Below are 24,709 nucleotides of genomic sequence, written 5' to 3' on the forward strand. Positions count from 1 at the left end.
ACATGACTACTGGAAAAACTATAGCCTTAACTAGATGGACATTTGTTGATGAAGTAATGTCTCTACTTTTTAATATGCTGTCTAGATTGGTCATAACTTTCCTTCCAAGGAGTAAGCATCTTTTAATTTCATGGCTGCAATCACCATCTGAAGTGATTTTGGAGCTCAAAAAAATAGTCAGTCACTGTTTCCACTGTTTCCCCATCTATTTGCCATGAACTGATGGGACTGGATGCCATGATCTTAGTTTTCTGAACGTTGAGCTTTAAGCCAACTTTCTCACGTTCCTCTTTCACTTTCATCAAGAAGCTCTTTAGTTCTTCTTCACTTTCTCCTACAAGGGTGGTGTCATCTGCATATCTGAGGTTATTGATATTTCTCCCGGCAATCTTGATTCCATCTTGTGCTTCTTCTAGCCCAGTGTTTCTCATGATGTACTCTGCATATAAGTTAAATAAACAGAGTGACAATATCCAGCCTTGACGTACTCCTTTTCCTATTTGGAACCAGTCTGTTGTTCCATGTCCAGTTCTAACTGTTGCTTCCTGACCTGCATATAGGTTTCTCAAGAGGTGGGTCAGGTGGTCTGGTATTCCCATCTCTTTCAGAATTTTCCACAGTTTATTCTGATCCACACAGTCAAAGTCTTCGAGAAGTAGATGTTTTTCTGAAACTCTCTTGTTTTTTCGATGATCCAGCAGATGTTGGCAATTTGATCTCTGGTTCTTCTGCCTTTTCTAAAACTAGTTTGAACATCCTGAAGTTCATGGTTCACATATTGCTGAAGCCTGACTTGGAAAATTTTGAGCATTACTTTACTAGCGTGTGAGATGAGTACAATTGTGTGGTAGTTTGAACATTCTTTGGCACTGCCTTTCTTTGGGATTGGAATGAATACTGACCTTTTCCAGTCCTGTGGCCACTGCTGAGCTTTCCAAATTTGCTGGCATATTGAATGCAGCACTTTCACAGCATCATCTTTTAGGATTTGAAGTAGCTCAACTGAAATTCCATCACCTCCACTAGCTTTGTTCATAGTGATGCTTCCTAAGGCCCACTTGACTTCACATTCTAGGATGTCTGGCTCTAGGTGAGTGATCACACCATCATGATTATCTGGGTCGTGAAGATCTTTTTTGTACAGTTCTTCTGTGTATTCTTGCCACCTCTTCTTAATATCTTCTTCTTCTGTTAGGTCCATACCATTTCTTCCCTTTATTGAGCCCATCTTTGCATGAAATGTTCCCTTGGTAGCTCTAATTTTCTTGAAGAGACCTCTAGTCTTTCCCATTCTATTGTTTTCCTCTATTTCTTTGCACTGATCACTGAGGAAGGCTTTCTTATCTCTCCTTGCTATTCTTTTATTCAAATGGGTATATCTTTCCTTTTCTCCTTTGCTTTTCACTTCTCTTCTTTTCACAGCTATTTGTAAGGCCTCCTCAGACAGCCATTTTGCTTCTTTGCATTTTTTTTTCTTGTGATGGTCTTGATCACTGCCTCCTGTACAATGTCATGAACATCCATCCATAGTTCATCAGGCACTCTATCAGATCTAGTTCCTTAAGTCTATTTCTCACTTCCCCTGTATAATCATAAGGGATTTGATTTATGTCAAACCTGAATAGTCTAGTGGTTTTCCCCACTTTCTTCAATTTAAGTCTGAATTTGGCAATAAGGAGTTCATGATCTGAGCCACAGTCAGCTCCTGGTCTTGTTTTTGCTGACTGTATAGAGCTGTTCCATCTTTGGCTGAAAAGAATATCATCAATCTGATTTCGGTGTTGGCCATCTGGTGATGTCCATGTGTAGAGTCTTCTCTTGTGTTGTTGGAAGAGGGTTTGCTATGACCAGTGTGTTCTCTTGGTAAAACTCTATTAGCCTTTGCCCTGCTTCATTCTTTACTCCAAGGCCAAATTTTCCTGTTACTCCAGGTGTTTCTTGACTTCCTACTCTTGCATTCCAGTCCAGTATAATGAAAAGGACATCGTTTTTAGGTGTTAGTTCTGAAAGGTCTTGTAGGTCTTCATAGAACCGTTCAACTTCAGCTTCTTCAGTGTTACTGGTCGGGGCATAGACTTGGATTACTGTGATATTGAATGTTTTGCCTTGGAAATGAACAGAGATCATTCTGTCATTTTTGAGATTGCATCCAAGTACTGCATTTCGGACTCTTTTGTTAAGTATGATGGCTACTCATTTCTTCTAAGGGATTCCTGCCCACAGTAGTAGATATAATGGTCATCTGAGTTAAATTCACCCATTCCAGTCCATTTTAGTTGGCTGATTCCTAGAATGTCGATGTTCACTCTTGCCATCTCCTGTTTGACCACTTCCAATTTGCCTTGATTCATGGACCTAACATTCCAGGTTTCCATGCAATATTGCTCTTTACAGCATTGGACCTTGCTTCTATCACCAGTCACGTCCACAACTGGGTGTTGTTTTTGCTTTGGTTCCACCCCTTCATTCTTTCTGGAGTTATTTCTCCACTGATCTCCAGTAGCATATTGGGCACCTACTGACCTGGGGAGTTCATCTTTCAGTGTCTTATCTTTTTGCCATTTCATACTGTTCATGGGGTTCTCAAGGCAAGAATACTGAAGTGGTTTGCCATTCCCTTCCCCAGTGGACCACATTCTGTCAGACCTCTCCACCATGACCCGTCTGTCTTGGGTGGCCCCACAAGACATGGCTTAGTTTCACTGAGTTAGACAAGGCTGTGGTCCATGTGATCAGATTGGCTAGTTGTCTGTGATTGTGGTTTCAGTCTGTCTGCGCTCTGATGCCCTTTCTCAGCGCCTACCATTTTACTTGGGTTTCTCTTATCTTGGACATAGGATATCTCTTCACAGCTGGCCAGCAAAGTGCAGCCACTGCTCCTTAGCTTGGACGTGGGGTAGCTCCTCTCGGCCGCTGCTCCTGACCTTGGACATGGGGTATCTCTTCACAGATGGCCAGCAAAGTGCAGCCGCTGCTCCTTAGCTTGTATGTGGGGTAGCTCCTCTCAGCCACTCCTGCGCCCGCGCAGCTGCCGCTCTCCTTCCTCCTTTGGGGGCATCCAAGTTTTTATGAGGTAGAAAGAATCTTCCATCCTTGGAAAACTCCTTCAAGTAGTACCTCATTTCATCTCTTTACAATTCTGGTATCCAGAGAAGGGACCGAGGAAGGTCCCTGAGGGTTGCCAGGAGCAACAAGCAACCAGGCTGAGGTACCTTTAAGCTGCTTGAGCACCCCGCTTTCTCGCTGCCTCGGAACATCTCGATTGACCATAAAGGTGTAGGTTGATAAGTCTAAGTTCATTAATTAACATCTATGTATCGAAAGGTACCATTAAGAGAGTGAAAACATGCAGCTACAGAGTGGCAAAAGGTATTCACCACACGTCTAATTGATGAATGAGTTGCATCCAGAATTCTTGTAAATCATTTAAGAAAAAGAGCTCAACAGAAAAAGTTGACAAAAGCATTAAGAGGCACTTCAGTAAACAGGAAATCTCCCTCTCTCTTCTAACTTCAGATGAATCTAAGTGAAGAGCATATAAATGTTGAGCATACTATTCTTTTAACTTACTGAAAACTTTTGAAATAAAACATTGAGAAAAGTAAAAATACAGCAAACTCAAAGGAAAAAAGGAATATGAGATGGCAGAAATGAAGAGGTAGTTCACAAGGGGAGCATTAGGTATAGCAGCCAATGCTACATGACTAATAGACCAGTCTTTGGTATGGACCCCAGGCACTTGGGGACAGGGATTAAACTCCCTTGCAGTGACAGGAGGCTTGTGACACAAAGAACTAAAACTGAGCCTCCTGCATACAATCAGATCTCAGAGAGTGGCTGCTTTCTCTAAAAAGGGAAACAGAAAACTCCTCCTATTATCCCCCCAAAAGCAGTGAGGAAGCAAATCCAAGCCTAATATTCTGGGTGGAAAAAAGTCTTCTGTGGAAAAAAGAAACATCTTTCCTGTGCCACATGTGAGTGTTGAATCCAAATGGTCTGTAGCTGTTAACAGTGTTATAGATAGAATGGCTCCAGACCAATGAATTCTAATTAGTCAACAGAAGCAAATGCAAACTACTCTGAAGGGATACTTGCATAACCTCAGGTGCATGGTGGCTCAAACAGTAAAGAATCTGCCTGCAATGCAGGAGACCGGCACTCAACTCCTGGGTCAGGAAGATCCCCTGGAGAAGGGAATGGCTACCCACTCCAGTGTTCTTGTCTGGAGAATCCCATGGACAGAGGAGCTCGTGGGCTACAGTCTATGGGGTAGCAAAGGGTTGGATGTGACTGAGCGACTAACACACACACACACACACAACAAAAAATGACAACTCACATAGTGCAACCATCCACCACGTGGGGTGGTTGGTAGGCACAATGTGAGGAAGGATTAGCACTCTAGGGACTTGAAATTGTGTAACTCTCTGAGAGAGATGATAACATTAGAATCTTTAAAACAATCAAATAGATTTTAGAAAAAGAAATTGAAATGGGAGAATGTGACACTATGAAAAATGAAAAGGTATATTTGGAAAAAAGCAAATTAAGCTCCTATTGATTAAAAATAGTTGTTGGAATTAAAAAAACCCTCTGTGATGAGGGTTAAATAACAGATTAAATGCAACTGCAGGAATGTTTAGTGAACTACAAGGTTTTAGTGAAGAAATTACCCAGAATGCCACATAGAAAAATTATGTGGTGGGAAAAAATGAAACAGAGGTCATGAACTTGAAATAGGATGATAATAGAATGAGATGGACCTGTGTTACATGTCCAATTAAAATTCCAGAAAGAAAGGAGAAAGGAATTAGGGAAAGCAATATCGAAAAAGATAAAGACTGAGAATTTCCCAGAAAAGATGAAAGGCATGGCTAACTAGGAAGATACACCCAACTAAAGGCAGAGTTCCAGAGAACAGCAAGGAGAGACAAGAAGGCCTTCTTCAAAGAGCAATGCAAAGAAATACAGGAAAGTAACAGAAAAGGTAAGACTAGAGATCTCTTCAAGAAAACTGGAAATATCAAAGGAACATTTCATCCAAAGATGGGCACAGTAAAGGACAAAAATTTTAAAGACCTAATAGAAGTAGAAGAGATCAAGAAGAGATGGAAAGAATACACAGAAGAACTGTACAAAAAAGATCTTAATGACCCAGATAACAATTATGGTATAGTCTCTCATTCAGAGCCAGACATTCTGAGGTGTGAAGTGGGCATTTCTCCCAATAAAGCTCGTGGAGGTGATGGAATTCCAGTAGAGCTATTTAAAATCATGAAAGATGATGCTATTAAAGTGCTGCACTCAACATGTCAACAAATTTGGAAAATGCGACAGTGGCCACAGGAAAAGGTGGAAAAGGTCAATCCTCATCCGAATACTCAAGAAGGGCAGTACTAAAGAATGTTCAGACCACCAGACAGTTGCACTCATCTCCCATGCTAGTAAGGTTATTCTCAAAATCCTCCAAGCTAAGCTTTGGCATTATGTGAACTGAGAGCTTCCAGATGTCCAAGCTGGGTTTAGAAAAGGCAGAGGAACCAGAGATCAAATTGCCAACATTTGCTGGAACATAGAGAAAGCAAAGGAATCCCAGAAAAACATCTACTTCTGTTTCATTGACTATGCTAAAGCCTTTGACTGTGTGGATTACAACAAACTATGGAAAACTCATAAAAACTGTGGGATACCAGACCATTTTATCTGTCTCCTGAGAAACCTGTATGCAGGTCAAGAAGCAACATTTAGAGCCCTGTATGGAACAACTGACTGGTTTAGGATTGACAAAGGAGTATGACAAGGCTGTTTATTGTCACCCTGTTATTTAATTTATACACAGAGCACATCATGCAAAATGCTGGGCCAAATGAATTACAAGCTAGAATCAAGATTGCCGGGAGAAATATCAACAACTTCAGAAATGCAGATGATACCACTCTAGTGGCAGAAATCAAAGAGGACCTAAAGAGCTTCTTGATGAAGGTGAAGGAGGAGAGTGAAGAAGCCAACTTAAAACTCAATATTAAAAAAACTAAGACCATGGCATCTGGTCCCATGACTTCATGGTGAATAGAAGGGGAAAAGGTGGAAGCAGTAGCAGATTTTCTCTTTTTGGGCTTTAAAATCACTGCAAATGGTGACTGCAGCCATGAAATTAGAAGATCATTGCTTCTTGGCAGGAAAGCTATGACAAACCTAGACATTGTGTTAAAAAGCAAAGACATCACTTTGCTGACAAAGGTCTGTCAAGGCTATGGTCCTTCCAGTAGTCATGTACAGATGTGAGAGCTGGATGGTAAAGAAGGCAGAGCACTGAAGAACTGATACTTTTGAACTGTGGTGCTGAAAAGATTCCTGAGAGTCCCCTGGAAAGCAAGGAGATCAAACCAGTCAATCTTAAAGGAAATCAACCCTGAATACTCTTTGGAAAGACTGATGCTGAAGCAGAAGCTCCAATACTTTCGCCACCTGAGGTGAACAGCTCACACATTGGAAAAGATCCTGATGCTGGGAAACATTGAAGGCAGAAGAAGAGGGTGACAGAAGATGAGATGGTTGGATGTCATCACTGATTCATTGGATATGAATTTGGGCAAACTCCAGGAGATGGTGAGGGACAGGGAAGTCTGATGTGCTGCAGTCTGTGGGGTTGCGAAGAGTCAGACACAATCTGGTGACTGAACAACAACAACATGACTAACTGGATGTGAAAATAAGACCATTTTTATTATCTCCTGGGATCAAAAGATCAAGAACATACTCAGTAGGTAGTGAGTATTACCCAGATTTTAAAGTTAGCTGCTTCTTGGTCACAAATGCAGGACATGCTAATAGGTTGCAAAACTGGTTCTGACAATATGAGACAATTGTCTCCTTTGGATCTATATAAGAAATTAAAGGTGAAAAGACTTAGAGAGGGAGGTTTTAGGAGAGACTCACTGATATGCTATGTTCTTATGACCACTCACGGAGAAGAAGTAGGAAGATACTTCCCCTTCATTTAAACCAAGACTTCAGTGGTGGTATCTGGAAAGCTTGACATGTGTCTCCTGAAGATGGAGGATCCTAGGGAATATATGTACCTGATGCCTGAGAAATCTAAAATCAAGAGACCAGGGCTGGAGTTGCTCCTGACTGGTAGCAGCGTGACAAGCAGTGACTGTACTCTGGGGACAGAGTTGCACTTTGACTAACAGTAGGAAAAGACGCCTGCTTCTTGAGCCATGGAAAGAAGGATTTGATTTTGAATAAGTTTATCATTTTGATATCATATTGGACCATACTAAATTATGTAGTTATTAAGTTATTATCTAAGATTTCATGTAGAAATGGGGAAGGAACTGCAGAGAAAGCTTGAAGAGACTGAAGAAAGAATAAAGTGATTTTTTCTTACAGCTTTCTGGGTCTAGCTTAATGACAACACCAATTAAATATGAATCTTTAGGTTGTTGAATCATAGCAAGTCACGGTTAAGATAAAATCAATTCAAGTTTGCACATTTTATTAAAATCACAAAGAGAAAACGTTCTTTCTCTTGGAGTATGATGTGCTTCCAAATACACTCTTGAGTGTGTGTCACCTATAATCAAACTCCAGACAAGAACGTATAATGTGAATCTAGTGAATAAACATCAGAAAGCCCCCCACAATGAGGAACATTCCATATAAAAATTGGGGAGTGGGTGTAATAATACTGTCAATGTCATAAAAACAAGGAAACAGTCCAGATTTACAGATATGTAAGCAGTAGAGATTCTTGGAGGTTAAGGACACAATAGAACTAAATGTAATGCCTGAGATTAGACTGGGGAGAGGGGAGAATATGCTATCAAGGACATTACTGGATCAGTTGAGAAAATCAGAACAAGAATGAAAGATTAAATAAAAATGTGTCATTTAAACCTTGATAACTATACTGAGAGTTATCCAAGATGATATCTTTAAAGAAATGTACATTGAAGTATTTAGGGGTAAAGAGCATGATATATATGTAAGTGAAGGGGAAAGTGAAAGTCGCTCAGTCGTGTCCAACTTTTTGTGACCCCATGAACTATACAGTACATGGAATTCTCCAGGCCAGAATATTGGAGTGGGTAGCCTTTCCCTTCTCCAGAGGACCTTCCCAACCCAGGGATTGAATCCAGGTCTCCCACATTGCAGGCGGATTCTTTACCAGCTGAGCCACAAGGGAAGCCCTGATATATATGCTGCTGCTGCTGCTGCTAAGTCGCTTCAGTCGTGTCTGACTCTGTGCCACCCCATAGACAGCAGCCCACCAGGCTCCCCCATCCCTGGGATTCTCCAGGCAAGAACACTGGAGTGGGCTGCCATTTCCTTCTCCAGTGCATGAAAGTGAAAAGTGAAAGTGAAGTCACTTAGTCGCGTCAGACTCTTCACAACCCCATGGACTGCAGCCTACCGGGCTCCTCGGTCCACGGGATTTTCCAGGCAAGAACACTGGAGTGGGTTGCCATTGCCTTCTCCATGATATATATGAGTTATCCTCAAATTATTCAGAAAAAAAATATGTGCTACACACGTGTGAGTGTGTATGTATGGATATATAGAGGGAACAAACCATAAAGCAGATGGAGTGAAAGATTAATAGTGGATGTATTTAGGGAAATGGTATACAAATATTTTTAATATTTTGCAATTTTTCTTTAATTTGAAACTATTTCCAAACATTCCAAAAAACAAAAACAAACAAAACAAAGTACCAGAGAGACAAAACAGATTATCTACAAAGGAGACACATCAGTGGGGAGCAGATTTCTCATCAGCAAGAGTAGAAGCTAGAGGCAACAGAACTGTATCTTCAAACTGCTAAAGGAATGCAGTTTTCACTGTAGTAATTTTATCCTAGCTAAACTATCATTCAGGGATGAGGGTGAAATAAAAACATTTGGAAAGTTAAAAACACAGGAATTTCTCTGATGGTCCAGTGTGTAGCATCTGCCTTACAATGCAGGGGGCTTGGGTTTGATTCCTGGTCAGGGAACTAAGATCTCAAATATGCTGTGGAGAACTAAGCTTGCACACCGCAACTACTGACCCTGCATGCCACAACTAGAGAATTCATGTGCTACAATGAAGACCCCACACGACACAGCTAAGATCCAGTGCCACAACTAAGACCTGATGCAGCCAAAATAAACAAAACAAGAAAGCACTTACAGAATGATTAAAACGATTATTCACAGTTTCTTGCTGAAAGAATTACTAAAAGATGCACTTTCAGAAGAAGGAAACATAGTGCAGAAGAAAGAAATAGGAAACAAGGCAATTAGCAAACATGTAAACTAATATAAAGTTTGACTAAAACATATTTTCTTTTTTTTCAATTTTTTTTATTTTTAGAGAGAACACTTTTATTGAAACAGAATCAGAAATTTAACAATTTGGGTAGAAATTGTTATGATTCTTGCTGGCAGGTATTGTTATTAAAGGAATTTATTAAACATAGTGGAAGTATTTATTAGGTACATCAACTACAATAATATTGACAAGAAGACATCAAAAATGTCATTCCACCATGTTGAAGATTAAAATTAAACAATATATACCAGCAAACAAAATACAGCATGAGTGATAGTCGCTCAGTTGTATCCAACTCTGTGACCCCAAGGACTATAGCCTGCCAGGCTGTCTATGGAATTGTCTAGGCAAGAAGACTGGAGTGGGTTGCCATTTCCTTCTGCAGGGAAATAAAGTGTACCTTCCATGTAATTATACAAGGTAACTTCAACTCTACCGCAAGTGATAATTCCTGCTGATTAAAAGAACAATTACAACTATACAGTATACCTCTGTGTCTTTGATCTTTCACCCAAAGTTCAAGGCCATAGAGTTCTGTGATTGTCAAAGTTACCAATATATAAGGAGCATCAACTGCATGGTCTTACATCTTAAAAACATATTTTCAAATGATTATATTTTATGGTTAAAGATGTGGAACTGAAATTCTAGACAGCAATAACATGGAAGGTGGGAGAGGATAATTCAGAGCTCAAATAGTCTAATATCTTAATATTTTCTTTAGGCCAATTATGCATGTTAAAAAATTAAGATAATAAATTAAAAGAAAAGAAATAGAATCTGTAATTTCTTAAATGGTTAAAGGAAACAGAGGAACTAAAGAAAACATGGTTCTTCCCTTCCCCCCACTGCAAAACAAAGGGAAGAAAAACAGAAAATAGAAAAAACACAAAATAAGAATGGTAGAAATAAATACAAATATATTAGTAACATAGGGAATGTAAATGTTCATACAACAGAAAACTACATAGAAGTCAAAACAGACTAACCAGAGCTGTATGTATCAACACAAATATTAATCAATCTCAAAAACATTGTGCTGACTATATGAATAAGATTCAAAAGGACATACACAGTATGGATCACTTTGTAAATTACAAAATTATACAATGTTATATATCATTTATGGATACACGTATATGTAGCAAAATTGTGAATAGAGGAATACATACCAATTTAGTGATTATCTCCAGAGCAGATGGGAGAGGGGAGGGATTAGAGGCAGGAAACAGGGTACTCCCAACTTCATCTGCAATTTTTCTCTTTAAACAATAATATCAACTCTGAAACAGTCATAAAAAAAAAATTCATGTGTTACATCTGAGTTGCAGGTATGTGAATATCTGTTATATTTATTTCTGGACTTCTCTGTATTTTAAAAGTATTTAAGGATTGAAAAGATTAAACACTAAACTCTATATTTTATATTTAATTACATTTTCCCAAGAACACAGAAAAGATACAGTCCTGCTCTCAAGGATGCCTGTTTAGGTAAGGATGTGGGTTATTCTTCGTTTTCCTCTTTCAGATTCGTGCTCTGTCCTGCCAAGTCCTGTGGACTGCATCACTCAGCTCCCTTACCAGCAGGCTTTCAGGTTCAGCCAATGAGCGCCATTGAGGGCAGGGCGGGGTGTCGGGGGAGATGAATGGTGGAGTGAAAAGAGGCCTGGGTGTTTCTTCTCTGATGTCTTCCGATTTCGGCGACCTGTGGCTGTAGTTGCATCCTTCTAGAAGCACAGCTCCCACGGAACAGCCCTTCTGCCAGGGTTCCTGTTCTCACTGGACTCTTTTTTTTAATTTATTTATTTTAAATGGAGGCTAATTACCTTACAATATTGTAGTGGTTTTGCCATACATGGACATGAATCAGCCATGGGTGTACATGTGTTCCCCATCCTGAACCCCTCTCCCACCTCCCTCCCCATCCCATCCCTCTGGATTATCCCAGTGCACCAGCCCTGAGCATTTGTCTCATGCATTGAACATGGACTGGCGATCTGTTTCACATGTGATAATATACACATTTCAATGTTATTTTCTCAAATCATCCCACCCTCGCCTTCTCCCACAGAGTCCAAAAGACTGTTCTATGCATCTGTGTCTCTTTTGCTGTCTCGCATATAGGGTAATCATTACCATCTTTCTAAATTCCATATATATGGTTATCATACTGTATTGGTGTTTTTCTTTCTGGTTTACTTCAATCTGTACAATATGCTCCAGTTTCATCCACCTCATTAGAACTGATTCAAATGTATTCTTTTTAATGGCTGAGTAATATTCCATTGTGTATATGCACCACAGCTTTCTTATCCATTCGTCTGCTGATGGACATCTAGGTTGCTTCCATGTCCTGGCTATTGTAAACAGTGCTGCGATGAACATTGGGGTACATGCGTCTCTTTCAGTTCTGGTTTCCTCGGTGTGTAGGCCCAGCAGTGGGATTGCTGGGTCATATGGCAGTTCTATTTCCAGTTGTTTAAGGAATATTTCCTCCTCTTGTCTCAAGAGGCCCTGGGGGTGGTAATAGCTTTTCACCATTGCTAGTCAGTCTCCTTTACCAAGCCTTGTGTGTTCCCTCAACCCATGCAGGAAACTATGAGGAGTAGTCTCTTTGTTAAAGTCTTTGCTTTGCTTTTTATTATTTTATTTTTTAACACATTAACAAAATAATTTTATTATAAATTATAAAAAAAATTCTTTTTTATAATTTTATAATTTTTTTGTATTGCAACTTTTTTTTTTTAAACATGTAGACACTGCTTTACTTCTTTATTATTTATTTTTGACCGCACTGGGTCTTCATTGCTGCAGGCGGGCCTTCTCTAGTTGCAGAGAGCAGGGGCCACTCCCTAGTTGCAGCACAGGAGCTTCTCTTGCAGTGGCTTCTCTTGTTGTGGGAGCACAGGCTCTAGGTGCGTGGGCTTCAGGAGCTGTAGCATGTGGGCTCAGTTGTTCTGCGGCATGTGGAATCTTCCTGGGACAGGGATCAAACCAATGTTCCCTGCGCTGGCAGGCCGATTCCTATCCACTGCATCACCAGGGAAGTCCTGCTTTTATTTTTTTTAAGTTTATAGAACTTCTTTCCTATAGATGAAAAGCTTGATTAAACCATCTTCACCAAGCCTCTGACTATCTGTCTCAAAACAACTTGTCTTGAGCATGTATGGTTGGCAACTTGATGAAAAGGAAGTGTGGCTGGCATACACAGGAAGATCTGCTTTCCTAAAATCTCATATCCTAAGAATCTTATGGTTCCTTCAATGGTGTCAACTGTGTTTTATGATTTATTCATCTACTCAATTTATTTTGATTGTGTGCTGCTGTGTACCAGGAACTCTGCCAAGAAAAGTGGATACGTTACAAGAGAGAATCCTCGCCCTCAAGGAGCTTAGAGTAGTCAGGGGAATATATGCACATTTTTAGTATAAAGAAATATGGCAAATGCTACAAAAATGAAAGCAGAGGGTGGATGGGGGTATCCAGGAGGGTTAGTCAATCCAGTCTTGTACTATCAGGGATCATTTCCCAAAGGAAATAGCATCTAATCTGAGACCTGAACGATAAATACTAGTTAGCCAGATTAAGTAGAATAGCTGGTCAGAGGGAATGGGTTTTTTAAAAGTATTATTGAAATATGTATTTATTAGCTCATTTCTGCTGCACTGGGTCTTAGCAGCAGCACGTGGTATCTTTAATCTTTGTTGTGGCATGAAGGATCTTTATTTTCAGCAAGCAGGATCTTTATTTTCAGCATGCAGGATCTTGGCATGTGAACTCTTAGTTGCGGCATGTGGGATCTTAGTTCCCTGACCAGGGATCAGACCCTGGTCCCCTGCACTGGGACTGCAGAGTCTTAGCCACAGTTCAGTTCAGTTGCTAAGTCATGTCCGACTCTCTGTGACCCTGTGGACACCAGGCTCCTCTGTCCATCATCAGCTCCCAGAGCTTGCTCAAACTCATGTCCATTGAGTCGGTGGTGCCATCCAACCATTTCAGCCTCTGTCTTCCCATTCTCCTCCTGCCTTCAATCTTTCCCAGCATCAGGGTCTTTTCCAAGGAGTCAGTTCTTCGCATCAGGTGGCCAAAGTATTGGAGCTTCAGCATCAGTCCTTCCAATGAATATTCAGGACTGATTTCCTTTAGGATTGACTGGTTTGATCTCCTTGCAGTCCAAGGGACTCTCAAGAGTCTTCTCCAACACCACAGGATCACCAAGGAAGTCTTGAGTTTAGCTGTTTTTTCCCTCCTGGGTTTTAGTTTTAAGGTATTTAAGGCAGAGAGAAAAACAACCTGGGCTCAGACCAGCAGGAAATAAAAAGCATTTGGGAAATTGAAAGTAATTTCTTGGGTTGATACATTGCAGGGGAGAGGAAGAGAGATGAAGCAGCAGAGGAAAGCAGAGGTCAGATCATGCAAAGCCTTATAAGGAAGATGAAATGTATGGGGGTCATTATGAGGACAGTGAGGAGCCATTGAATCTTTTTACGTGTAGAATCATATTTGTGTTTCAGAAAGCTTACCCTGAGGATGAGCTTGAGATAAGACTGGGACTAGAAGGGGGTTCTGTTAGGAGGTGGTTGCAGTAACTGGGGCCAGAGATGATGAGCTGGACTTGGCTGGAGACAGTGGGCCTGGGGAGAGATAGCCATCCATGTCTCTAAGATGGTGTGAAGCAGGCAACCCAAACCTGGTATCCTATCACATTCAAACAGTTGCTGTCATGACTGGACCGGCAAAATGCAAGCTGTCATCTCCTTGCTTGATTTCAGCTAACTGTGAACTCCCTGGGGGTGGGGGTGGGGGGCAGGGAATATTTTGTATTCATCTGTGTGTCTCCAGAGGCTTCCCCAGTGACTCAGTAGGTAAAGAACTTGCCTGCAGTTCAGGAGATGCAGGTTCAATCTCTGGGTTGGGAAGAACCCCTGGAGGAGGGCATGGCAACCCACTCCAGTATTCTTGCCTGGAGAATCCCATGGACAGAGGAGCCTGGTGGGCTACAGTTCAAAGTGTCGCAAAGAGTCAGACACGACTGAGCACACACAACGCTGAGTGTCTCCAGTATCTCAGAGATGCTCAGAGAATGAATGTTCTTTTTTTTTTTTTTAATAATTTATTTATTTATTGCTTTCATTTTTGGCTGTGCTGGTTCTTTGCGGCTGCTCAGGCTTTTCTCTAGTTGTGGGGAGTGGGAGCTACTCTCTAGTTGCGGTGCTTGGGCTTCTTGTTGCAGTGGCCTCTCTTGTTGAGAGCACAGGCTTCAAGGTGTGTGGGCACAGTAGCTGCAGCTTAGCTGCCCGCGGCATGTGGGGTCCTCCTGGACCGGGGATTGCAAGGCATGATTCCTAACCACTGGACCACCCGGAAAGCCCATGAGTGTTCTTGAGTAAGTATTTTAGATACAGTTGCTGCTCTCATAATTTTCCAGACCCAAATTCATTAGGAAAAATCAGTGATGATCAGGAAATCAAGGTCTAGAGTTATTTCAGCCTGTACACTGAGGTGTGAATGCTTACCTTGGTTCGCTGTGCCTGTTGAAATGCCCTGGATGATTTTTCTGACTCAGTTCTCTTCTGCCATCTGCTGGGACAAGCATTTCATAACATACCGAAGTGAGATAACCAATGAAGACAAGCCTAAAAGCTTCACAGGGGAAGCAAGAGACAATACCTGGACAAGTTTACAATTTAATTGGAGAAAGAAGTATTGCACCCAGGCTACTTTCCATCTGCAACTTATCTGTGAGTATTTTCGGTAACCTTTTCTATTTTTTTCCTCATGCAGACTATCCTAAATATCTGTTTTTGCAGCAGCCCTATGATAACAGCCATTGTTGCCATTAATAGTTTCAAAATGAGGAAAGAGAAGCACAGAGATTTAAATAAAATGCCAATTCGAAACAGTAAATAAGTGGTTGAGTCAAGACGGAAGCCTGCTTTACTCCTAGTTCCACTTTTCTCACAAAAAATCTTGATCAAAATAAGAGAGAGTTCAAGAGAGGATGAGATGCCCTGATGTCTGTGGCATGGACAGGACATATCTGCAGGACAGAGGCAGAGAAGGCTGGCAGCTCCTCAGGGTTCTGAGCTTAAAATGCCCAGTGTTGGTGTGAGGATTGGAGGGTGGAGAGCAGTATATTATATGTCTCCCAGTGAAAAGGCAAGGGGGACTTCCCTGGTGGTCCAGTGGCTAAAACTCCACACTCTAGTGCAGGGGGCCCAGGTTCGATCCCAGGTCAGGGAATGAGATCCCACATATTGCAACTAAAGATCCTGCAACTAAGACCCAGCACAGCCAAATAAAAAGATAAATATTAAAAAATTGTGAATCAATATATTGTACACCTGTAACATATATAATATTGTATAGAAACTATACTTCAGTAAAAAAAGACAAAGACAATAGTGCACCATCTTTTTCTCATCTAAACTTGAGTGTGCATGCATGTTGAGTTACTAAGTCGTGTCGATGCTTTGGGACCCCATGGACTATAGCCTGCCAGGCTCCTTTGTCCGTGAGATTTCCCAGGCGAGAATACCAGAGTGGGTTGCCATTTCCTTCTCCAGAGGATCTTCTTGACCCAGGGATTGAACCCCCGTCTCATGCCTCTCATGCATTGGCAGGCAGATTCTTTATCACTGAGCTACCTGGGAAGCAAGCTTGTTATTTGTATATAAATACGTGCTTATGTAAATGCACAAATATATTCTTGGACTTAAAAACCCCAAACATTCAGCTAAAATTCTCCTTTACTTTCGCCAGAGATACCACTGTCAGTGGTAAGCTTCCAGATCCTTTTTCATGTGTTTACACAAACATGTGTGTTGCCATGGGAACGTGGAGTATTGTTTGGTGTTTTATTTCAGTATGAATGATAGCTCTCTGTACTGCCCTGCCTCTGCATCTGAGCACTCCGCACTTTCCCGAATCACTGGGACATGCCATGTGCTTCACATGAGGCCCCTCCTGGGGCTCCACCTTACTACCTCGTGACAGTCGTCCTCTGCCCAGCCCCGGTCCTCTCACACCACGCCTCCAGCCTGGAAGCTCTCTGTAGCTTCTACCCAGTTTCATTATTGGTTTTCTTTCTTTTTTAAATTGGGGTAAAACACACATAGGACAGATTTATTATTTTAACCATTTTTACGTGAGCAGTTCAGTGACTCTAAGTGCGTTCACACTCTTGTGCAGCCATCAGCACCCTCCGTCTCCAGGACTTTTCCATCTTCTCAGACTGAAACTCTACCAATCAAACAACTCCCCGGCCCCCCACCCCTGGCAACCACCATTCTATTTCTTGTTTTATGAATTTGATGACCCTAGGTACCTTATATATTGGAATTATACAGTATTTGTCTTTTTGTGTTTGACTTCATCCACTTAACATAATGTCCTTAAGGTTCATGCATGTTGTAGCATATGCCAGAATTTTGATTTCTTTTAAAGGCTGAATAATATCTCTTTGTATGTATATACCACATTTTCTTTATCCACCCATCAGTTGATGGACACTTGGGTTGTTTCCTCTTTTTGGCTGTCTTGAATAATGCTGCTATAAACACAGGTGTGCAAATATCTCTTTGAGTCTGCTTTCAATTCTTGTGGATATTTGCCCAAAAGTGGTGTCAAAGCTTTCTGAGCATATTTTGAGATGTAGTTTCCTATTTTACCAAGTTACCCACCCACCAAGGGTACTCCTCTTTGCTTTCTAGGATAGCTATGGTGTTAAACACATGTTTTTCCAATTCTAAAGATTTTGGGTAAGAGAGAGATTGTCCTCAAACTCCTATATTTCAAGACTCATTTCAGAAGTCCTCAGTCCTGCTGACTCTTCCCTGATCCGTCCTTAATGCACTGAGTTTCCTTCTCCTTTGTGCTGCTTGAGCACCGTGTTCTCCTGCGGAACAGCATTGTCTCTCGTCGAAGCTTTACCTTCCACACAAGTCTGTGAACTTATTGAGGGGGAAGACTCTCTTTTTAATCTTTAATCTGCTATATTGTATATGGCTATCAGTGTCTGTTTTTAATTTTTTTTAAATAAAATATTTGGGGACTTCCCTGGTGGTCCAGCAGCTAAGACTTAATGCTCCCAATGCAGGTTCAGTCTCTGGTCAGAAAATTAGATTCCAGATGCTATAACTAAAGATCCTCATGCTGCAACTAAGACCTGGAGCAGCCAAATAAATAAATAATATTAAAAATATCTTTAATAATTATACACAGTTAAAAATTCAAACAACAAATAAAAGATTTATAAACCTTAACCCACCCCTCCCCATCTTGATACTGATCTCCAGAAGGAAACAATTCTGCTTCAATTTTTAGTTCTCTGAATGTTAATTTGACCTGTGCTGCTACACCATCCATCCTGTGGAGTATTGGCTCCGGTTCTGCATTGGGAGTTTTTAATTCACCTATATGATAATTTGACTCTTTTCTACTGCCACTCATTTTTCCTGCCCCCAATGATTGCAATTCTTCACCCTCCCTATTTCCATGCCCACTGCCATCAGGCTCTGCAGATCCTCCCACCTCTACACTTCACCCTTTGACTTTGGGCTCAGCCATACAACATCCTTTCACTAATGGGATGTTTGCAGACATGATGCAAGCAAGGATTAGAAAAGTGCCCATGCAGTGAGTTTGCCCTCATGCTGATGTACCTGACTAGTCTACTCATCTCAGAAGGATAAAAGATGGGCAAAGTTCTCCCAGTTGGGAGAAACAAAACCATCCAGCCAGATCCAGTTTAGATATGCTCAACTCTGGTTCATCTGCAGATGAGTGAGTGATAATAAATGATGGTTGTACTAAGCCATCATTTAGTTTTGGGGTAGTTTGTTATGCAGCCAGTAGGTAACAAATGCATACTACTATCTATCCTATTATCTATCTTCTCTGCCTCCTCCAGTTATACCATCATTTCCCCCCGTCTATTGTTACCATTTCAACCTTTTCATTCCATTAATTGCTAATGGTAGAACAGAGCAGGACCCTATTTACCCCTTCATGTCCTCAGTCTGCCTTTTGCCTTTTAGCCAAAGAATAAATTTAATCAGAGAAGTGAGAAAATGCAGAAACAAAGGAAAACAGTCAAAAGAGACCTAATAGCAATAATTTAGCCATTAAGCAAAGTCAAGGACCTTTAGTTCCTTCTCAAGAGCTATAGATAATCTTCTGAGCCATATCCTGTGAGCTGTCTTGTAGATGGGGGACCCCCGCCACATGGAAGGGTGTTAACCAGACTGTAGCCATGACATGAGCTGCCACAATTCTGAGAACTGGCCTCAAGGAAGTGGAAACAAACTGACCCTGGAACTGAAGACTCACTGTACTTAATCAAGATGACACTGGTCTGACCACTGATGACCAGTTTCAAGATGACTGTCAGAGCTGACTGTGCTGTTTCTGCACGAAGGCCCTCTCTGTCACCCTTGAAAGCTCTTGCTCCCTTATTGTCATTGAGGGGGAGTTGGTCTTTGGATAGGAGTCTGCCCCCATCCCCCTGAGTTGCCAGCATCAAAAATAAAGCAAGCTTCCTTTCCACTAACCTGGCCTCTTTATTGGCTTTTCAGAGGTGAGCAGCCTGACTCTACTTTCATTTGCAATGGTATCACTTTTCTTCCCATTTTGTACAAGTTTATTCTCATGCCTCTTCTTTCTACCTCCACTCACCATTTCCTGAATCCTGATTTCCATCAGCTCCACCTTAGCTTTTAAACTTTGAGATTGATTTCACTAACATTGTGTCTGTTATGGAAATTTTGGACCCTTGCTACTTTCTAAACCCATTATGTTCCTATGGAGGAAGACTGAGAAAAGATTATTTTAGAGCAGATGAACCAGTTTGGTGTGTTTTTCTTCCTTATAACCAATTGAGCCCAGATTACTACATCTCCAGTTCCATCAAAGCTCCTGGGGACCAAGACTCAAAGAGAAGGGGGCGGGTGCACAGAAGAATTCAATGTCAGGATGAGATTTCTTTGCATTGGTTTTGTTGGGCTATTAGAAGAGGTAATAGAAAATAAATATTTCCTCTGTGACAACTCTTTCTTTCTATTGCCACACACACTTGTGCTAGTAGCAGATGGCTACGTCACATCAATTTAATGTAACAACCATACTTTACAAAGCTCTAGCTTAATTAATGAAGATAAATTAAACCAAGCTGGGCATTGTGCCCAGAAAATCACTATGACATGGGATAGTAAGAAGAATATTATTGATATATTTTGCTATTAATTTTTACCAGACACAGTGGGATATTGGATGTGAAAAATGCATAGATATTCTGTAAGGTTTGGGCTGGATATGGTGATGTCTGACATTGGGATTCTCTGTTGGTATGGATGCTCTTCTTGGGTTGGTGGAATCTCTTAGGTCTTTTTTGATCTCTCCACACCTGCATGGATTAGAAAATGTAATGAGGGACTTCTCCCTTCGCTTTGTTGGGGCAGTGGTGACTTTCATTTACCCCTATTTTCTGGAACTGTGAAAAGAACATGAGTCAGGGAGTAGAGAGTTTTAGATTTGAGCAGCCACTTTAGCATATCTTGGAAGTGTAAACTCAGGCAAGTTCCTTAACTTTCTTGACTTTAGGGTTTCTCCAAATAATGAAAACAAATTGTAAGTTTTGCTGTGAAGAGTCGATGAGATGACACTTCACATGCCTGTATTACAGAGGATTATATAACAGAAGGCAGTTACTGTTCTTCTTACTCATCAGTTTGAGATACACGTTTATTTTTGAAATTATTTATTTATTTTATTAAAATTACTTTTGTCTGCACTGTGTCTTTGTTGCTTTCCCCAGGCTTTCTGTAGCTTCAGTGCACATGCTTCTCATTGTGGTGGCTTCTCTTGTTGCAGAACACGGGCTCTAGAGTGTGCAGGCTTCACTAGTTGTGGCACTCTGGCTACATTGCCTTGTGGCCTGTGGAATTTTCCAGGACCAGGGATCGAACCTGTGTCCCATGCATTGGCAGGCTGATACCCATCCACTGCGCCACCAGGGAAGTCTAGAGATAGATACTTATTTTGATGTTTAACTTGGGTCATCCATTAACCTCCAGTGAGGATGTATATTTTTCTTTTCCTACCAGCCTCTCTCCTCATCTCACTTGGGATACAGTGTGATTCCTGGGTAGGATCATCTTCAGCCAAGAAAACTGGAAAACCACGGTGTCCGGGATCTTTGTTGTTTTCGCTGGTTCTGCCACACAGTGTCACTGTTGAAACAGGCAATCTGGCCACTGCTTGCCATCCTGCTGGCCAATGCCCAGGGATCTTAGGGAATGAAGCAGATACCTCCAGGAAATACAGTGGCCTGAGAGCAGCTGCTGTTTGCCACTTCAGTCTCCTGGAGAGGTTGCTTCTATTTAAATATTTTTTACGATTGAAAAAAGCTGTAAGACCAGTGTACAGGAGGGACCCTCACACCTGTGCATCCTGCCCATGACTGGGGCTTAGCCTTGTTGCCTAGCTTCATTCTCAAATCTTTGAGTAGACTCCTCCAGAAGCTCCTTGCTGGACGGCTTCTTTGCATGTGGAGTGCTGCCATCATGTTCAAGTAATTAGCATCTTCTCCCTGGCAGTATTGACTTGTAGATTCCTGCTACTTGTAGATTGACTTGTGGATCTCTTATAGGAGAGCCAACCATGACAAAAATTGGAAAACTTTCCTTTCTTTGGACATCTCTGCCCAGTGAGTTCCTTCTGTGCTTCCTAGGTGGCGCTAGTGGTAACGAACCCGACTGCCAATGCAGGAGATGTAGGAGACATGGGTTCCATCTCTGGGTCGAGAAGATCCCCTGGAGGAGGGCATGCAAACTGCTTCAGGATTCTTGCCTGGAGAATCCCATGGACTCTCCTCTGGAGAATCCAGAGGAGCCTGACGGGCTATGACCCATGGGGTTGCAAAGAGTTGGACATGACTGAAGCGACTTAGCACGCCCAGATGAGTTCCCCAGGCCTGGCTGTTCCTGCCATGTGAAGTGGGCTGGGATGAGGAGGCAGACAGGGTTGAAGGAGTGCTGAATTAATATCAGTTGTTCACTTCTAGCTCTAAAGCCAGATCTCAGGTCTTTAAATGTACTGAGGGTGCTTGTCATAGGAAGGATGTCCATGAAGAGATGCCCAAGACAAACAGATTAATCCAGAAAACAGACAAGCTAAATGTATAACATGATCCCATTTTCCCTTACATTTCTCTATTATCTGAATTTATTTTTACATAGTATATGCATGATGACTTTGCACATAGTAAAAAAACAATAAAGATTAGAAAAACACACTGAATTGCTGGCATATTGGTCAGGAATAGAACCTTCAATTGAAGGAAAAATAAGGGGATAAGGTGGCATCTTTATAAGGACTGCTTTTGGAAAAATTGGAAAAATCATATTATCAAAATTATTTTTTAAAATGATGAAACACAAAGTAAAATCCATTGTTGTTGCTGTTATTTAGTCACTAAGTTGTGTCCAGCTCTTTACGACCCCCTGGATTGCAGCATGCCAGGCTTCCCTGTCCATCACTGTCTCCTGCAGTTTGCTCAAACTCATGTCCGTTATGTCTATGATGCCATCCAACCATCTCATCCTCTGTCCTCCCCTTCTCCTCCTGCCTCAGTCTTTCCCAGCATCAGGGTCTTTTCCAATGAGTCAGCTCTTTGCATCAGGTGGCCAAAGTATTGGAGCTTCAGATTTAGCATCAGACCTTCTAAAGAACTGTGAGCTAGGCTTTATTTCCATGAAATGATTGTAAAATGATGAAAATCATATCAATAAGCATGCCCTAAAACAGCAGAATCATACAAGAGCAGATGGTGTTTCTGCCTACTTGTGGCCAAGAAAATTGTCTGTGCCTTCTCTTCATTGAGGCTTCCTTTTTCTGTTTTCACTTTTGATTAAGTGGTAAGTGGCTCTGTTCTCTCCAGTGGATCATGCCAGAATCTGAGTAGCATCCATTATTTGATTAGAGATTAGGAACTGAGAAGATGAGGGAAACTGACATTTAATAGTACCACTGTGTGTTCAGTACTGGGCCAGTGACTTTACTGCTCTCATGACCCAAAGTCCTTGGATCCAAGAGAGGCTAAGAGCAAATTTAGAGGTTCTGACTTTCCCCCCTTTAGTTCAGTTCATATACTTGTTTAAAGATTTTTTGTTTTGATGTGGAACATTTTAAAAGACATTATTGAATTTGTTACAATACTGTTTTTGTTTTATGTTATGGGTTTTTGACCGCAAGGCATGTGGGATCTTAGCTTCCTGACCAGGGTTTGAAGCCACATCCCCTGCATTGGAAGGTGACATCTTAACCTCTGGACCACCTAGGAAGTCCCCATATTTTTAAATAGACTTTATTCTTTAGAGCAGTTTTAGTTTTCAGCACATCTGAGAGGAAGGTACAGAGGTTTGCCATAAACCTGTGGCCCTCATGGATGCATAGCTTCACTTTTATCAACATCCCCCATCAGAAAGGTGCATTTGTTACAGCTGATGAACCTACTTTGACACGTCATAATCACTCCAATTTCCCACACAGTCAAAGGCTTTGGCATAGATGTTTTTCTGTGGAAAATTCTGAAAGAGATGGGAATACCAGACCACCTGATCTGCCTCTTCAGAAACCTGTATGCAGCTCAGAAAGCAACAGTTAGAACTGGACATGGAACAACAGACTGATTCCAAATAGGAAAAGGAGTATGTCAAGGCTGTATATTGTCACCCTGCTTATTTAACTTATATGCAGAGTACATCATGAGAAACACTGGGCTGGAAGAAGCACAAGCTGGAATCAAGATTGCCGGGAGAAATATCAATAATCTCAGATATGCAGATGACACCACCCATATGGCAGAAAGTGAAGAAGAACTGAAGAGCCTGTTGATGAAAGTGAAAGAGGAGAGTGAAAAAGTTGGCTTAAAACTCAACATTCAGAAAACTAAGATCATGGCATCTGGTCCCATCACTTCATGGCAAATATATGGAGGAACAGTGGAAACAGTGGCTGACTTTATTTTTCTGGGCTCCAAAATCACTGCAGATGGTGATTGCAGCCATGAAATTAAAAGACGCTTACTCCTTGGAAGGAAAGTTATGACCAACCTAGATAGTATATTAAAAAGCAGAGACATTACTTTGTCAAGAAAGGTCCGTCTAGTCAAGGCTACGGTTTTTCCAGTGGTCATGTGTGGATGTGAGAGTTGGATGGTGAAGAAAGCTGAGCGCCGAAGAATTGATGCTTTTGAAGTGTGGTGTTGGAGAAGACTCTTGAGAGTCCCTTGGACTGCAAGGAGATCCAACCAGTCCATCCTAAAGGAGATCAGTCCTGGGTGTTCATTGGAAGGACTGATGTTGAAGCTGAAACTCCAATACTTTGGCCACCTGATGCAAAGAGCTGACTCATTGGAAAAGACCCTGATGCTGGGAAAGATTGAGGGCAGGAGGAGAAGGGGACGACAGAGGATGAGATAGTTGGATGGCATCACCGACTCAGTGGACTTGAGTTTGGGTAAACTCCGGGAGTTGGTGATGGACAGGGAGGGCTGGTGTGCTGCGGTTCATGGGGTCCGAAAGAGTTGGACACGACTGAGTGACTGAACTGAACTGAACTGAATCACTCCAAGTCCATAGTTTACATTAGGGCTCACTGTTGCTGTTGCATGTCCGATAGGTTTGGACACTTGTATAATGACTGGATCTACCATTATAGTATCATACAGACTAGTTTCACTGCCCTAAAAATCCTCTGTGCTCTGACTTTCATCCCCCATAACCCCCAACAACCACTGATCTCTTTATTGTCTCCGTAGCTGTCTTTTCCAGGATATCACATAGCTGGAATCATGTAGTATGTACCCTTTTCAGATAGGTTTCTTTCACTTAGTAAAGTGTATTTAAGCTTCCTCCACAGTTTGCATGGCATGATAGCTTATTTCTTTTACTACTGAATTATACTCCATTGTCTGGATGTACCACAGTTTATTTATCTAGTCACCTGCTGAAGCATATCTGGGTTGCTTCCAAATTTTGGCAGTTATGAATAAAGCTGCTGCTATAAACATTCATGTGCAGGTTTTTGTGTGGACATGTTTTTAACTCCTTTGGATAAATACCAAGGAGTAGATGCTAGCTTTTGGCCCTTTCTTCTGCTTCTATGAACTTGAAAACTACAAATATGTATACCTGTTTTATTAAAAGGGCTAAATCAAATTGCCCACATATAAATCAAAGTCTCTTTTAGTTGCACATGTTTTCTGTATTAACTTGGATGATATTACCTTCTGGGGCAGATTAAAACTGATTTTTTTCAGTGGATTTACAATAAAATAAAAATTTACAATAAAAATATATTTCTTAGTTCCCAGTCCAGAGTAGCTGTAACG

General features: G+C 41.3%; 1 long non-coding RNA gene across 1 annotated transcript in view; it reads right to left on the reverse strand.

Annotated features, from left to right (window-relative positions):
* Window positions 1–24,709, reverse strand: part of LOC145529801 (uncharacterized) — a 69,412-nt gene that overhangs the window by 20,408 nt on the left and 24,295 nt on the right. Inside the window, exons 2-3 of the long non-coding RNA XR_014071359.1 lie at window positions 14,835–14,898; window positions 10,491–10,601 (exon numbers count right to left, since the gene is read on the reverse strand). This is a non-coding gene — a long non-coding RNA (uncharacterized LOC145529801). The remainder of the gene's footprint in view (window positions 1–10,490; window positions 10,602–14,834; window positions 14,899–24,709) is intronic.

Source organism: Giraffa tippelskirchi, chromosome 12 (genome assembly GCF_054371585.1).
Source record: "Giraffa tippelskirchi isolate mGirTip1 chromosome 12, T2T-mGirTip1v1.2.pri, whole genome shotgun sequence".
Lineage (NCBI taxonomy): Eukaryota > Metazoa > Chordata > Mammalia > Artiodactyla > Giraffidae > Giraffa > Giraffa tippelskirchi.